We start from the raw sequence: 14,301 nt of genomic DNA, 5'->3' as shown, positions 1-14,301 counted from the left end.
GCTTCCCAAGCAAGAATAAAATTAGCGGAGCAAATTGCGATGGATTCGATCAATTGAGCAGCCTCCCCCTTGACGGCTGCTCTCAAGTAATGGAACTTCTGAATAGGTGGAACATCAGCGTTGTTGTGGATTAAAGCCAAGAACGTATCATGAAAGGTCAGCCATTGCATATAGTCGCCATCGAACTCAGGAAGCGAAATAGTAGGCCGTTTAATGCCAGAGAGAGCGGAAGTAGCATGCGGGGGTCGGGGGTTACTAGCGTTACCAGGAAGTGCAGGCAGTTTAGTAATTAATGAAGCCTTTATTGTAAAAAGCCGGGGTTCGAAATCAGCACGGACTGCATCATGTTGTGCCCTACCTTCTTGATCTGTCGCTTCAGTTTCCAGTTCGGTTTGAATTTCCTCCAGAGCAGCCCAAATGCTGTTTAAATGCTCAAGCCTCAATAGTACCTGAGGTTCGTCCCGCTGAGCGTTGTAGTCCACCAGAAATGCCTCAGCCCGACCCAGAGCGCCAATCATCGTAGCTCTCCTTGCAGTCAGCTGATTGATTCGCTGGTTGTCAGCCATCTTGACCAGCAATAAGCGATCGAAAGAACGGTTGTGGTTCGAAAATGCGTCGATCTGCAGAAAAAAGGACCACGGTAGACCCGGAGGATAAACTATTGCAGATTGGAAAGGTACTCACCTTCTCCAAAGCAATCAATGCCTTGAATTTTATATCCAAACAGGAACAGGCTGGAACTCGATCAAGAATTCCAAAAACTTGATCCGAATCAGGAAGCTATATTGTTCGCAGATACACGCTACAATGGCTGCAAGTCGTATCGAAGAAAATGGCGCTGGATGGCCGAGTACCGTAGGTGATCCTCGAGTCTATTCAATACACGGCGCAGGGGCCATAGAGATGGGCGGTCACGTAAGTATCCCTCGAGTGGATCGTAGAGCCAGTATGTGCACTGCTTCGCAAACTACCGGATCCGAAAAACTGCCCTCGTCGTCGACCGTCGAAAGAATTCCAAGAATTTGATGAAGCCTCAATGAAACAGAAGAAACAAATATCTAGAGCGCACCAGAAAGCACAAAATTTCCGTTGGACAGAGACTAACCTTCTGCCTGAAGGTATCAGGCCTTGTATAAATATATTCCAACAGGTGCTTGAAGATAGCGATGGCGACTCTCAGATATCCAAGCGGGAAAATAGACGGCGTCTACAATGGCGACTTCAAGAATGTCCGGCGAGACAAAGTTGCTGTTCAAACGAATCGGCGATGGCGGAATCGATCGTTTGCTAATGGCGATCCTGGTCACGGCACCAATTATGATCGCGCTAAGTGTCCTACGTTGTGGTTTTTTAGCTCACCGATTTGGACAGCAACGCAGCAAGCAGCAGCTGAACACCGCAGCAGATGGAACAGCAAGCAGCACTTTGAAGAAGGGCAGGAACCACGAAAAACTACACGGTAAGTACTAATTTTATTAACCACTTTTCTTTTATTTTGCAGGTAGTGTTCACAGTTCGACGGTCGGAATCAACTGAATTTATTTTTCTCTATTACAGCTGTTACTATCTATGTATAGGTGACGAAATGCATAGGAAGCAAAATGCCAATGCTACACGGCTAACGTATACGAGTGGGGATACAAAGTAAAACCTACACCGTTATCAGCTCCCTTTAGTAACATCGCTAAATTTGTACGGTTAATCTAAACACACATTTATTGCTTTCTTCCATTTGCGCGGGCGCTGACCCCGTGCGTTGACGTTTTCTATGGTTCCCTCTCCGGATGGTCAAATGGAAGTTGAATCGGGTTCAACTTCTAAGGCTAACCCCCCCCCCCCCCCCCCCCGGCCCAAATGCTATCCAGAACTCTCAACTGGTCCATTTGTGGTCTTCTTTCGTCCCAACACTAAATCACTGAATCTTCTTCGGATTTCTAGAGACCTGACGGAACGGTTCTCGGTTGTGACCGAAATTTCAAAGGTCCGCTCGGACAAGATAAGGGTGTTGCTAGCCAACTCAAAGCAGGCAAACGATATTACTTGCTGTGAGCACTTTACGCGGGATTATGACGTGTATATTCCAGCTGTAAAAGTACAATCCGAAGGCGTCGTTACCGATGAGAGTTTGACGTGCGAGGATCTGCTGAAGTACGGGGTTGGCCGTTTCAGAGACCGCTTACTTCAGCCAGTGAAAATACTTGAGCGCAAACTTTTGCACTCAGTAGTAGTTGCGGGGGATGGTTCAAAAACGTACCCCCAATCAAACTCTTATCGGGTGACCTTCGCTGGTACCGCTTTGCCAAATTTCGTCCTCTTGCACAAGGTTCGTCTGCCTGTGCGTCTGTTTGTGCCGCGGGTCATGAATTGCACAAATTGTAAACAACTGGGTCACACAGCCACCCATTGTAGCAATAAGGCCCGCTGTGGAAAATGCGGGGAGAATCATCTAGATGATTCGTGCAGTAAGCAAGCCGAAAAGTGTCCTTACTGTGCGGAGAGTCTGCATGATATCTCGGCATGTCCCGCGTACAAACTACGCGGGGATAAACTGAAACGTTCCCTTGCAGGGCGATCCAAACATTCTTTCGCAGAAATGTTAAAAAATGCTACGCCACCATCCTCAGCAAACATCTATACTCACTTGCCTCCTGACGAGGGCGAGGCTGGTAACCCACAAGAGGGAACATCTACTAGGGTGCCTAGAATTTATAGGAAGAGGAGGAACATTGCCTCTCGTAAAGTTCCTTGTGAAGGCCAGAAGGTGTACCTTGACGGGGCTCCGAAAGTGACGTCTATTGGAAGTGTTGCAACCAAACCGAAGCAATTAGCTCCTGGTCTCGGAGGATTAAGCTCAGAGAAGGAGTTCCCAGCACTTCCAGGAACATCAAAAATCCCAAGTGTTCCTTTGTTTCAGTTCGAGAGTAATCACAGCACTGGAATTATAAAACTCTCGGACATAGTGGACTGGATAATAAAAACTTTCAATATTACTGATCCTATTAAAAGTCTTATGTTAGCTTTTCTCCCTACAGTGAGAACATTTTTGAAGCAGTTGACTGCTAAATGGCCCCTCCTCTCAGCCATTGTATCCTTCGATGGCTAACTCGTCGAACGAGGTCACTGTTCTACAGTGGAATTGCAGAAGTATCATCCCGAAAATCGATTCCTTCAAAATTTTAATAAATAATTTAAGTTGCGATGCATTTGCATTATGTGAAACTTGGTTAACTTGGAGGAGTGCTTTTGGGGATCAAAAAGTGCTATTCCTTCTACAGAATTAACCTTCCCTCGATAACAGGTATTGAAGTTGTCGCTTGTCAAGTAACAACCAAAGGCAAAAGCCTTTGCATAGCTTCCATATATATTCCCCCCAACACCGCGGTTGGGCACCGACGGCTACAAGACATCTTAGAATCCCTACCAGCACCGCGACTAGTTTTAGGAGACTTTAACTCTCACGGTACAGCATGGGGTTGCCTCTATGATGATAACCGGTCTTCCTTAATTCAGGATCTTTGCGATAACTGCAATTTGACAATTTTAAACACGGGTGAAATGACACGGATGCCTGCTCCTCCAGCGCACCCGAGCGCCTTAGACTTGTCCCTTTGCTCAACATCGCTGCGGTTAAATTGCACGTAGAAGGTAATTCCTGATCCCCACGGCAGCGACCATCTGCCGATTGTATCTACCCAAGAACTTCCTCCGGAGGAAGAGTACAGCTTTTTGGCTGGCTTGATTCTCGACAGCGCGAATCAAGCTCAGACTAAGCCAGTACCCGGCGCGAACATGCAAAAACGCTCTCCTAATCCGTGGTGAGACAAAGAGTGCTCAGACGTGTACGCGGAGAAGGCCGCCGCGTATAAGACCTTCCGGGACGACGGGTTACCCGCTAGCTATCGACAATATGCGACGTTAGAAACGCGAATGAAGAGTTTGATGAAAGCCAAGAAACGTAGTTACTGGCGCCGGTTCGTTGACAGACTAACGAGAGAAACATCGATGAGCATTCTTTGGGGCACGGCCCGGCGTTTGCGAAACCGAAACAGTACTAACGAGAGTGCAGAATATTCAAACCGTTGGATATTCGATTTCGCCAAGAAGGTTTGTCCGGATTCCGCCCCAGCACAGAAGATTTACCGCGCCGCGTCTCCTCACGATAGCGCGAACGAAACAATTTTTTCGATGGTGGAGTTCTCACTTGCTCTCTTGTCGTGTAACAATAAAGCTCCGGGGCCAGACAGAATCAAATTCAACTTGTTGAAGAATCTGCCTGACTCTGCCAAGAGACGCTTGTTGAACTTATTTAATAAGTTTCTCGAGGCTAACATTGTCCCACTCGATTGGAGACAAGTGAAGGTCATCGCCATCCAAAAACCAGGAAAACCAGCCTCCGACCACAATTCGTACCGTCCGATAGCAATGCTATCCTGTATCCGGAAGTTGTTCGAGAAAATGATCCTATCCCGCCTCGACAATTGGGTCGAAGCAAATGGCTTACTGTTAGATACACAATTTGGCTTTCGCAAAGGCAAAGGGACGAACGATTGTCTTGCGTTGCTCTCAACCGAAATTCAAATGGCCTATGCTAGCAAAGAGCAGATGGCATCAGTGTTCCTAGATATTAAGGGGGCTTTTGATTCAGTTTCGATCAACATTCTTACAGAGAAGCTGCACCAGCATAGTCTTTCGGCGACTTTAAACAACTTTTTGCTAAACTTGTTGTCGGAAGCAAAGGATCAACTTTCTTCGTACAATAACCGGAACGTGGTGGGGTGCCCACCCAGGAGACCTAATTAGGTTGTATCAAACAACGATACTGTCGGTACTGGAATACGGATGCTTCTGCTTTCGATCCGCCGCGAACATACATTTCATCAAACTCGAAAGAATTCAGTATCGTTGTTTGCGTATCGCCTTAGGGTGCAAGCAGTCGACCCATACGATGAGTCTCGAAGTCCTGTCGGGCGTTCTCCCGCTGAAAAATCGATTTTGGGAACTCTCATATCGATTGCTCATTCGATGCGATATCTTGAACCCGTTGGTGATTGAAAATTTCGAAAGGCTTGTTGAGCTCAATTCTCAGACCCGTTTTATGTCACTGTACTTTGACTACATGGCGCAAAATATTAATCCTTCTTCTTACAATCCCAACCGTGTACATTTCATAGGGTAAGGTGGGGCAAATCCGACCTAGTAAATGGTTTTGGCTGTAAAATGCTCATTTTACATCGGATCAAGTCGTTTTATATACCAAATTCAACGTTAGACTCCTGGACAACTTTCTATTAATAGCATTTTATTTGGATCTTGGGAATATCTTGTGATACAAGCGTTTTACAAAAATGTTCATTTTTGCTGTTTTCAAAAATGGTGGGTTAAACCCGACCCCCTATGTTTTTGGTTGATTTAGTGCAGATATTATCCAAATTTTATGGTTTTTCAATGATAAATCAATGAATGTTGTGTTATTCAATTTAACATGAAGAAAATGGAGTTCAATGTCAATCTTGGACTGCTTCAATCACGAGCAGTAGCACGTAATGATATTCCCATTTGCATCGGAGCAATTGCTCGGCGAATACTATAATCATCACGTTTTTATGTCTTTCGTTTGTAATTATGAACCATTTTGCATAAAAATAATAAATAATAACAATAAAAATATATTTCTATTTGAAAAACAAAAATTTTCTTAGCAAAAAAGCGGTCGGATTAACCCCAATATTTAGCGGTCGGATTTGCCCCACCGCGTCATTTTCCATTACGATGCAATTAAAAAATAATATGAATAAGGTTGAACTAAATTCTTCTATGCACTTTGTAGGACTTTATTCAAAGAATTTAAATCCACTTACACTTATTATGCAATCACTTTAACAATCAGAAATATCCTGCAGTCAATGATGCACAAAAGTCAAATCAAAAGTTGTAAAAATCCACTTTTTGTCGTTTGAGCATCTCAATGTAGACTAATGAAATGCTGTCATACGACCATTATGATTATTTTCGATGCCCTACACGACAACATTGATATTAGTTCGCGTAGTGCTTCCGATTTTCGATAACAGAGGGGGGTCGGGTTTACCCAACGGTCGGATTTGCCCCACCTTACCCTAAATACTTCTGAATCTACTGTTTTCTTCGACACATCCATGAAAGACGAGATTAGTGGAATTCCGGACCACATACGCCCACAAGTGGCCCCAATTATTTTTTATAATAAATTCCGAGAAGTCGACTGTTCTAAGATGTTTTATACTGACGGATCAAACCTCGAAGGGTCCACTGGCTTCGGTATTTTCAATCAAAAGTTCACCGCCTCCTACAAACTCAGTGACCCTGCTTCAGTTTACGCCGCAGAACTAGCTGCCATTCAGTATACCCTTGGAGTCATTGAAACATTACCCGCAGGCCATTACTTCATCGTTTCGGATAGCCTCAGTTCCATTGACGCTATTCGCTCGATGAAACATGGAAAGCACTCCTCGTATTTTTTGGGGAAAATACGGGAGCTACTGAGTGCTTTATCTGACAACTCTTTCCAGATTACTTTGGTATGGGTCCCTTCTCATTGCTCCATTCCGGGCAATGAGAAGGCAGACTCCTTAGCTAAGGTGGGTGCCTTAGAAAGAGACGTTTACGAAAGACCAATTTGCTTCAGCGAATTTTTCAGTATTACTCATCAGAGAACCCTCGAAAGTTGGCAAACTTCGTGGAGTAGTGGAGAGCTGGGAAGGTGGCTACATTCGATAATCCCTAAGGTATCGACGAAACCTTGGTTCAAGGGGATGGATGTGGGTCGTGACTTCATTCGTGTGATGTCCCGACTCATGGCAAACCATTACACGCTGGATGCACATCTCCGGCGTATTGGGCTCGTGGATAGTGGTATCTGCGCTTGTGGCGACGGCTATCACGACATCGAGCACATTGTCTGGGCGTGCACCGAGTACAGTTCCGCTAGGTCTCGGCTAATGGATACCCTGCGGGCCCGAGGAAGACCAACCAACGTCCCGGTTCGAGATGTGCTGGCAAGCCGCGATGTCCTCTATATGTCCCTTATATACACCTTTGTGAAAACCATCAATATACAAGTCTAACTGCCCCTTGTTATTTTCCTTATCATTCTCAGAACCCTCTTCCACCTGTATCAAAGCATCTGTATCGAATGAGCCAACAAACACGGGACCTACAGCACGAACATAACACGCTTAACTCGAAATGTAGCCGATCCACATCTGAGCCGTACTACGAAATCGTCTGGAAAAACCCCTGCCATCTTGAGGAGGACCACCCGGCGTCCCAGTACATGATTCCTCCTGATGAAGGCCACTCGAGTTTGTAATCCATCCGTTGATCTCCCGATGCCTGAAACTGAAATTTTTTTCTCTCCCTCCCATCTTTGTCTACCCTCCTTCCCCTGACTCTTATACCCAGAAGTAACACCCCTACCCACCCACCCCCCCCCCTCAAATATCTTCACGAAGCATTTAGCTCTTCCTGTCTCCTCTAGTTTTAACTATTATATTATATAATCTCGTTGAAAATGCCCAACTCTACTACCCACAAAAATAACTCTAATTACGAATCTTTACAAAATTCAATCATGCCCTCTAGTTATTCCTACTTTTAAGATAGTCGAAAAAATTGTTCCCCTTAGTTAAACATTATTTACTCCAATAATCTCACTGATGAAAATGTCAAACCATATTGCCATAAAAACTAAATGACCCCCCTAATCTTACGAAAATCATATTATCCGCTTGTGTAGATATATAATATAGCTATAAAATCGCATTAGTTTCATTTTAAAAAAATCAATATGTAATCCCCTAGTTTTAAGTAATTTAAAATGTAAAACAAAACAAAATTGGCACCTTTAAGTTAACGCAACGTGCCTTATCAAATAAACGATTTGAATGAAAAAAAACTATCATCATCGCTTACATTGTGCCAGGGCCTACTTTGATGCGTTTGATTCGTTGCTGTGCGGTCGCTTCGTGTAATAATCGGAGACGAATGAAAATCTGCATGGGCGGTTTGTTCGTTTGACGTTTTCAGCTGCGCCACTGAATATTGAAAATGAATGCGGCTGAATATGATCAATTTTTACATTCAATGAATTTGAATATTTTTAACTCTGATCATAACTAATAGACCCCAAATTATGCACAGTTATTTGGGACCCCACATAACCTTATTCTGAAAAAAAAACAATCGTTTTACCCCACCCTAATGAGTAGAAAAGAATATCATAGCATGTTGAAATTAATTCCAGCTGGATTTTGTCCAACGAAAAAAACCGTTCTTTCCCTCTGTGCAGCATCCAAATGAGGCGTAACACAAGTGGCTCTTGTCACATTTAAATTCATAATCTGTCCATCGTCTTGGTCGTTGATTTCCCCCCATCGCATTTATGCATATACTTTGCACTTCTGCCGCTTCTACTGCCCTGTCCAGGGTCCCTATAGACGTGTCCATTTCGCCATCGAAAATACAGGGTGAGGAAGAATAACTGTCTGACGATCAAATATTTTTCAATGCGTTCATCAAGAACTCTGACTTTGATGGTTGAATTCTCGACAAACATATGATTACGGCCTTAAAGCCAACTGTCAAAATCCACTTTGAATGGAAATTCCAGACAAACCGTTACTAGTCGAACACAGTTCACAACAGTTTATGAAAGAGAAAACTTTTCTCTTTCGCTTACTACCAACATCTGTGATTGGCGTGTAACGGTTTGTCCGGAATTTCCGTTCAAAGTGGATTTTGACAGTTGGCTTTTAGGCCGTAATCACATGTTTGTCGAGAATTAAACTGTACCACCCGTGTGGAGTCACCCTGTTTCAAAACAGTAGCAGGTCGAGCTGTCCGATATCGACGAGGTTGCCTGTGTGTTTCGGGTTTTGTGATGGTTCATCATCATCGGCATCTTTCTGCGAGACCATTCGGGGCTAAACGTAAACGGGAAGGTGGTAGCGTGGAAGGGTTACTCCACTGTCTCTTTGCTAGACACGCCAGCCAGTAACCGTTTTACGTCGGATCGAGGGCTCTGATTGGACCTCGAAAGTGGACCTGGGACAGGACAGCGACCGAGGTCTGGTTTTGATGTGTTTTTCAGTCATAAAGACCGTTGGCCGGGCATGGACAGAGGAAAATAAAAACTCTTCTCAGAGCGGTGAGGTAATTTAATCGAAATCAATTTTATGTAAATCAATAGCCACTGAAAATGAGTTGCTTAGACGGCTACCGCTGGACCGGGAGGCTGATGGAGCCTTTTAGGAGGCAAATTAGATGAGTGACGATTAAATGGACGGTCGGAATTCAAAATCATTATTTTTATAGCGCAGCAAACTATCAAAATTAGGCGATTGGAAGCGTCAATCAACATAATGGACACCAAAATCGCTCGAAACGTCTGATAGCTCAAAACTGATTCGTTTTAAAAAGCTAGTTAGCAAATTTCCCTGTAGCCTTTCTCATGCAAATGCATCTGCGCAGCCGCATGTACGTAACCCTGACACCTGGTTTAGGTGTCCGTGTCACTGAATCACTGTCAGTGGAAATCAAGACATTTTCATTCCAGCGCCGTCACGCTAGCAACGGTCGACGCCGCCGTGATGAGTGTCAGACATCACATTTCCCGATCAAATCGAGCAGGCTGTAGTGTTTTACCTGTCCAGAGTCGTCCGCGGGCAATGAGACAAAATCCTGTCGATGCGGCCGGCGGCTGCCTCAGTAAAATGCAGCGAATCAAAACCACGTCCTACTGGATGGAAGCTGGGAGCTTGTCAGGTGAGTGCCGGTTGAGGAACAATTGCCCATCACGCGAATCACGGTGCCGAAAGAGCTACCGATGCCGCTGTCGATCGATGGTGCGATCGCAGCTCAGAAAAACCGGTAGAAAATGTGAATGACTGACGGAAAACATGGCATTTCGACACAAAGAATCGGAAAATATGGACAGTTCGAACAGAGTCCGTTCGTTGACGGGCGTGAGTGAGAAGGAAATGGACTGCAGGCTTCATCACGAAACTATTGGCGGGTGGTGTGGAAATATAATTGGTAGCATCGATTCTACGCGATGTGTGGATCAGGGATGAACTTGTTTCTGGATTAATTAGTGGAGGAATTTGTAATTGAGTGAAACCGTAAAAGTAAGATTGTAAAGGTGTTTAAGTGTTTGCTTTATTTAAGTGGCTCAACCGCGGCTACAACCATGCTAATCCTCAAAGAGGAATATAAAGGAATTAAGAGCAATAAAATACATTTGAAAATATTAAAAGGTTGTCAATTTCACATGTCATGCCGGTCGGTCGATTGCAGCATAGCTGCTGCCGTGTGGCTCCGGCTCTTCCTGGCTTACGTGTCGCAAACGAATCCACGGAACGCTGTTGCGACGATTCTGGGTCGTCTTTTTTCACCGCTGAAGAAACGCGGTGTGGAGATTTTCAATTGCCAGCATGCCGGGAGCTTGATGGCGCGCGAGATCAAAAATTCTTGTCCCTCACGCAAACACGAATCTCATTCATGATCATGCTTCGTCACGGCAGGGCAGCGCACTTTGAAGGCACCGGATGTTTATTATTTATTCAAATCTGATTCAATTCGATCGCATTAGGATGGGGGAGGGGATGAGAAGGATATTTTTCCGATCACGCTACAATGGGTTGCAGTTGAGCACCAGCTCGCGTTCAGGTCAGTGCCATTTTGATTCATTGGTACACTGGGGTACTGGCAAGGGTCTCGTGTGAACTGAGATCTTGACTTTAGAACTCTATAACTGCATTTCAAATTTCACTTGATCAACAGAGTAAAACCAGGTCAAATGATCCTCGAACATTTCACAAAATCATCGATTTACAAGAAATATATTTTTGTATAAGGGGAACAGTGCACTGCAGTGGAACAAATATATATGCAAATAATTTCAAATTATTAAACTCCGTTATTTACTAGAACCAATTGAGATTGCAAAATGTTCATTGGAACACATACTTGAGAATAACGCGATGAGCCACATCGTGCAGCCTGTAGCGATCCCAGATCTTCTGGGAAAGGAATGAGTGTTAGGTCGATACGTGTTGCTGCTACAGATCGACGAATCCTATTCCTAAAGGAAACCGAAGTGATAAGAATAAAAGCCGACAATAATCTGACATTCATCGATGCCAGTGCGCTGGTCAACCAAACAATATCAAACACATCATACGTATCTACCCTAAAGGGTGTCCCGGAGGGGGAACAACTTGACAGCTCCTATACAAATCGTTGAAACCACTCCTTTTGTGTCTGTGGGTCTAAAATGACGGATCAAACTTTATTCAAGACCAATTTCTAAAAAAGCGTAAACTCGTGTTTAAAGTGAAAAAAAATTGTCGATCAGATTCTTTTACTTTGGATAATTGATTTTTGGAGACTTTTTAGGGGTTTGGTGCTGTTTTGTTATAAAAGTAATGCAACTGTACTAATGATACAGTCCATGTTTTTCTCCCTCTTCGATAAAAAACGAGCTCTCATCACTTCTGGAATTCGTGGTAATCTTTGCACCGTAAATGTCACAGCGCCTATCAGTTTGATGATATGCTGTCAGAAATAAACAAACGACGTCGATTCCGCCTTTGCCAAATCGTCGCTATTGTGCTATCTTATGTCAAACGCCATTTCGGGGTAAACTGAGTTAGATATGCCACATTACTCGTCTAACGAATCTCTACAAGATGGCGTTTCCAAAATTTTGAAATTTTACTTAGTTACTGAAATATAGCGAGAAAAGTGATTAGAAATTGCGAGTTTTTGGCTTCAAATCATTATATCTTGGGATTGGCGCAAGTTATAACGAAGTTTTAGTTGCTTTTTTGTGTAAAAATGTCGAAGGGACACAATGGCATAATAATTTTCAAAAGAAAAATACATGTATTGGGAGAAAAACGCAGTTTTAGCTTTAAACTAGAAATAATTCCTATTTGGCAACACTGTAACCAACAATAACTATATTTTCTGGATTCCCTGACTTATTTCCTTCAAAATGCATCTAACCGATTGTTTATAGACCAAATTAAACCAAAGATAATTTATTCATAATAAAAGTTCATAATTGGTGATTTTTTTCTATGGAAAATTTTTCATGCACGATTATGACACGTCATACAAATTTTTCCATCAATACACACCTATGACACGTATGAGTGCGACTTTTGTTTACATTTTAAGTGAAAACTCGCGACATAGTCAACCGATCTTTGTAATATTTGAGAGATTAATACAGAATAAGCAGAAGCATCAATTGTCTTCTCTGAATTGTTTCTACCATTTATAAGTTTCATGATATTCAAACTCAAACTTTAAAAATCGTTTTTCTCGAAATGTGCAAAATGGCGCTTGTCATAAGATAGCACAACAGCGACGAAATGCGAAGTAAAAAATAACAATCACAAACTAAATGTGTTTAAGGATTAACGACAAAAGAATTGGTATATGCAAAAGCTGTTCCAAGGGCGACGGGCTCGCACTAGAAGCGCACTCAAATCAAATCATGCATTCTGCATTTTACATTCGGCATTATTGTAGAAAATCTCACGTGTTTATTGAGATGGGCCAATAAATTTCCGAGAATTTGAAACGAGCAATTTGAACTCCGAACAGCCGGCCATCGAAAGTATTGTTTCTTATTAACACTTCAATAATTCAATATATAATCACCGAAAAACATCAATCTAAAAACGATAGCATTCACCAACGGTGACCGAAAACAGAAAACACTTCAACAATCATTTCCAAAGTTTGCAGTACAAAGAAAGCGTACAAAAAATATAAAAGATGAATGTGAAAAAAATTCACTGCGAAATGTTAATGACAAGTTGGCATCTCCACTCTCTCTATCAGACACGTTTCCATAGTTTGGTTAAATGCCTAATTGCAAACGATGTGTTTATTAGGCGTAATAAATATAATAAATACAACGACAAGGGCTCTTGATACATCGGCGGCCCAGAAGAAGAATGGGTGGGAGAAGAATACTGGCAAAGACCGACTGTAAGTACTGCACTGGATGATTTTGAAGAAAGGCCCAAGAGTGCGATTTTACGAAGTTTTAGTTTCCAATAGACCTACAATTTCTGACAGAGTGAAGTTCTGAATCGTTAAAATATTTACCACTGTTTTTAGAAGGCAAAAGAGGTACAAAGCTACACTCTTAAAAAATGAAAATTACATTTGACGTAAACAACGCAGCGACGTATTTTTCTGTCCGATAATAGGATTTTACATGCTATGATATGTAAAATTGAATATTGTGACTCTTTTGATGTAAAAGTCAGCCTGAACGACCTAGGAAAAGCCGAACATCTTACATTTACAATTTATGTGAATTGGGACGCTCCTTTTATGCGAATCTGGCAAGACGTAGTTACATGATTTTTTTTTTTGCTGTGTAGTCTCAGACCTTCATGAGACCTCAAGGAGTCACCTTCGGAGGTATTCGTCAATGTAGATTTGTCGGTAGACAGTTTCAGACTTAATTAAAAAGCAGTCTTGTTTTGATACATCTACAGATCGCTTGCCACACAAGAAACTTTTTGTGTAATTCGACAGTTTAATCTTGGACCAATTAAAAAAAAATCTTACTTGAAAGTTTGTTATTTTTACATTCAGTTTTTAAACCAAAGGTTTGAAAGTTATACCTTGGCGTGGAAGAGCCGGTATATTAATATATACTGTCACTTAGTGTAGAATTAGACTTCATCCTATAAGGCTATTGTACAACCGTTAGAAGTGACCCAAAACGTACAAAATTGGGAATAGCGAATCAGAAAAGGTAACTATAAGTCAGTGATTCAATGAAGACTAATGAATAGATAAAGACTATGATGCAAAACCTTAAGGTGCGTCCAGATTAAATTTTCGGTACGGATCAATACCTTGGCCTAGGACAGGCAAGTAGCTAGAGGGGGACTACGGGGCTAAAGCCCCTCGCGAAATTTTTCAAAATTAAATATAAGAAACAGCATGTTTTTCGGTGACCCCCAAAAAAATGTATCTTGTTTGGTTTGAACAAATTAATAGGAGAATGATGAGGAAGATTGCTATTTCGATCCACCGAAGACAGCGTTGTGTGACTCGTCGGAAGAACAGAAGAAACTATTACTTTAATTCTTGCTGAGGTGATCCGTCGGATGATTGAGTCACAGAAGCAAGAAATGGTGCTCCAGCCAAATACGGAGGTAATTGACTTCCAGTCTTTTCGCATAAGACCGAATATTCATAATGTGAAATATTTGCTGTCAGACATTCAGT

The sequence above is a fragment of the Topomyia yanbarensis genome, chromosome 2 (genome assembly GCF_030247195.1).
Source record: "Topomyia yanbarensis strain Yona2022 chromosome 2, ASM3024719v1, whole genome shotgun sequence".
Classification (NCBI taxonomy): Eukaryota; Metazoa; Arthropoda; class Insecta; order Diptera; family Culicidae; genus Topomyia; species Topomyia yanbarensis.
This window is presented reverse-complemented; position numbering follows the sequence as displayed.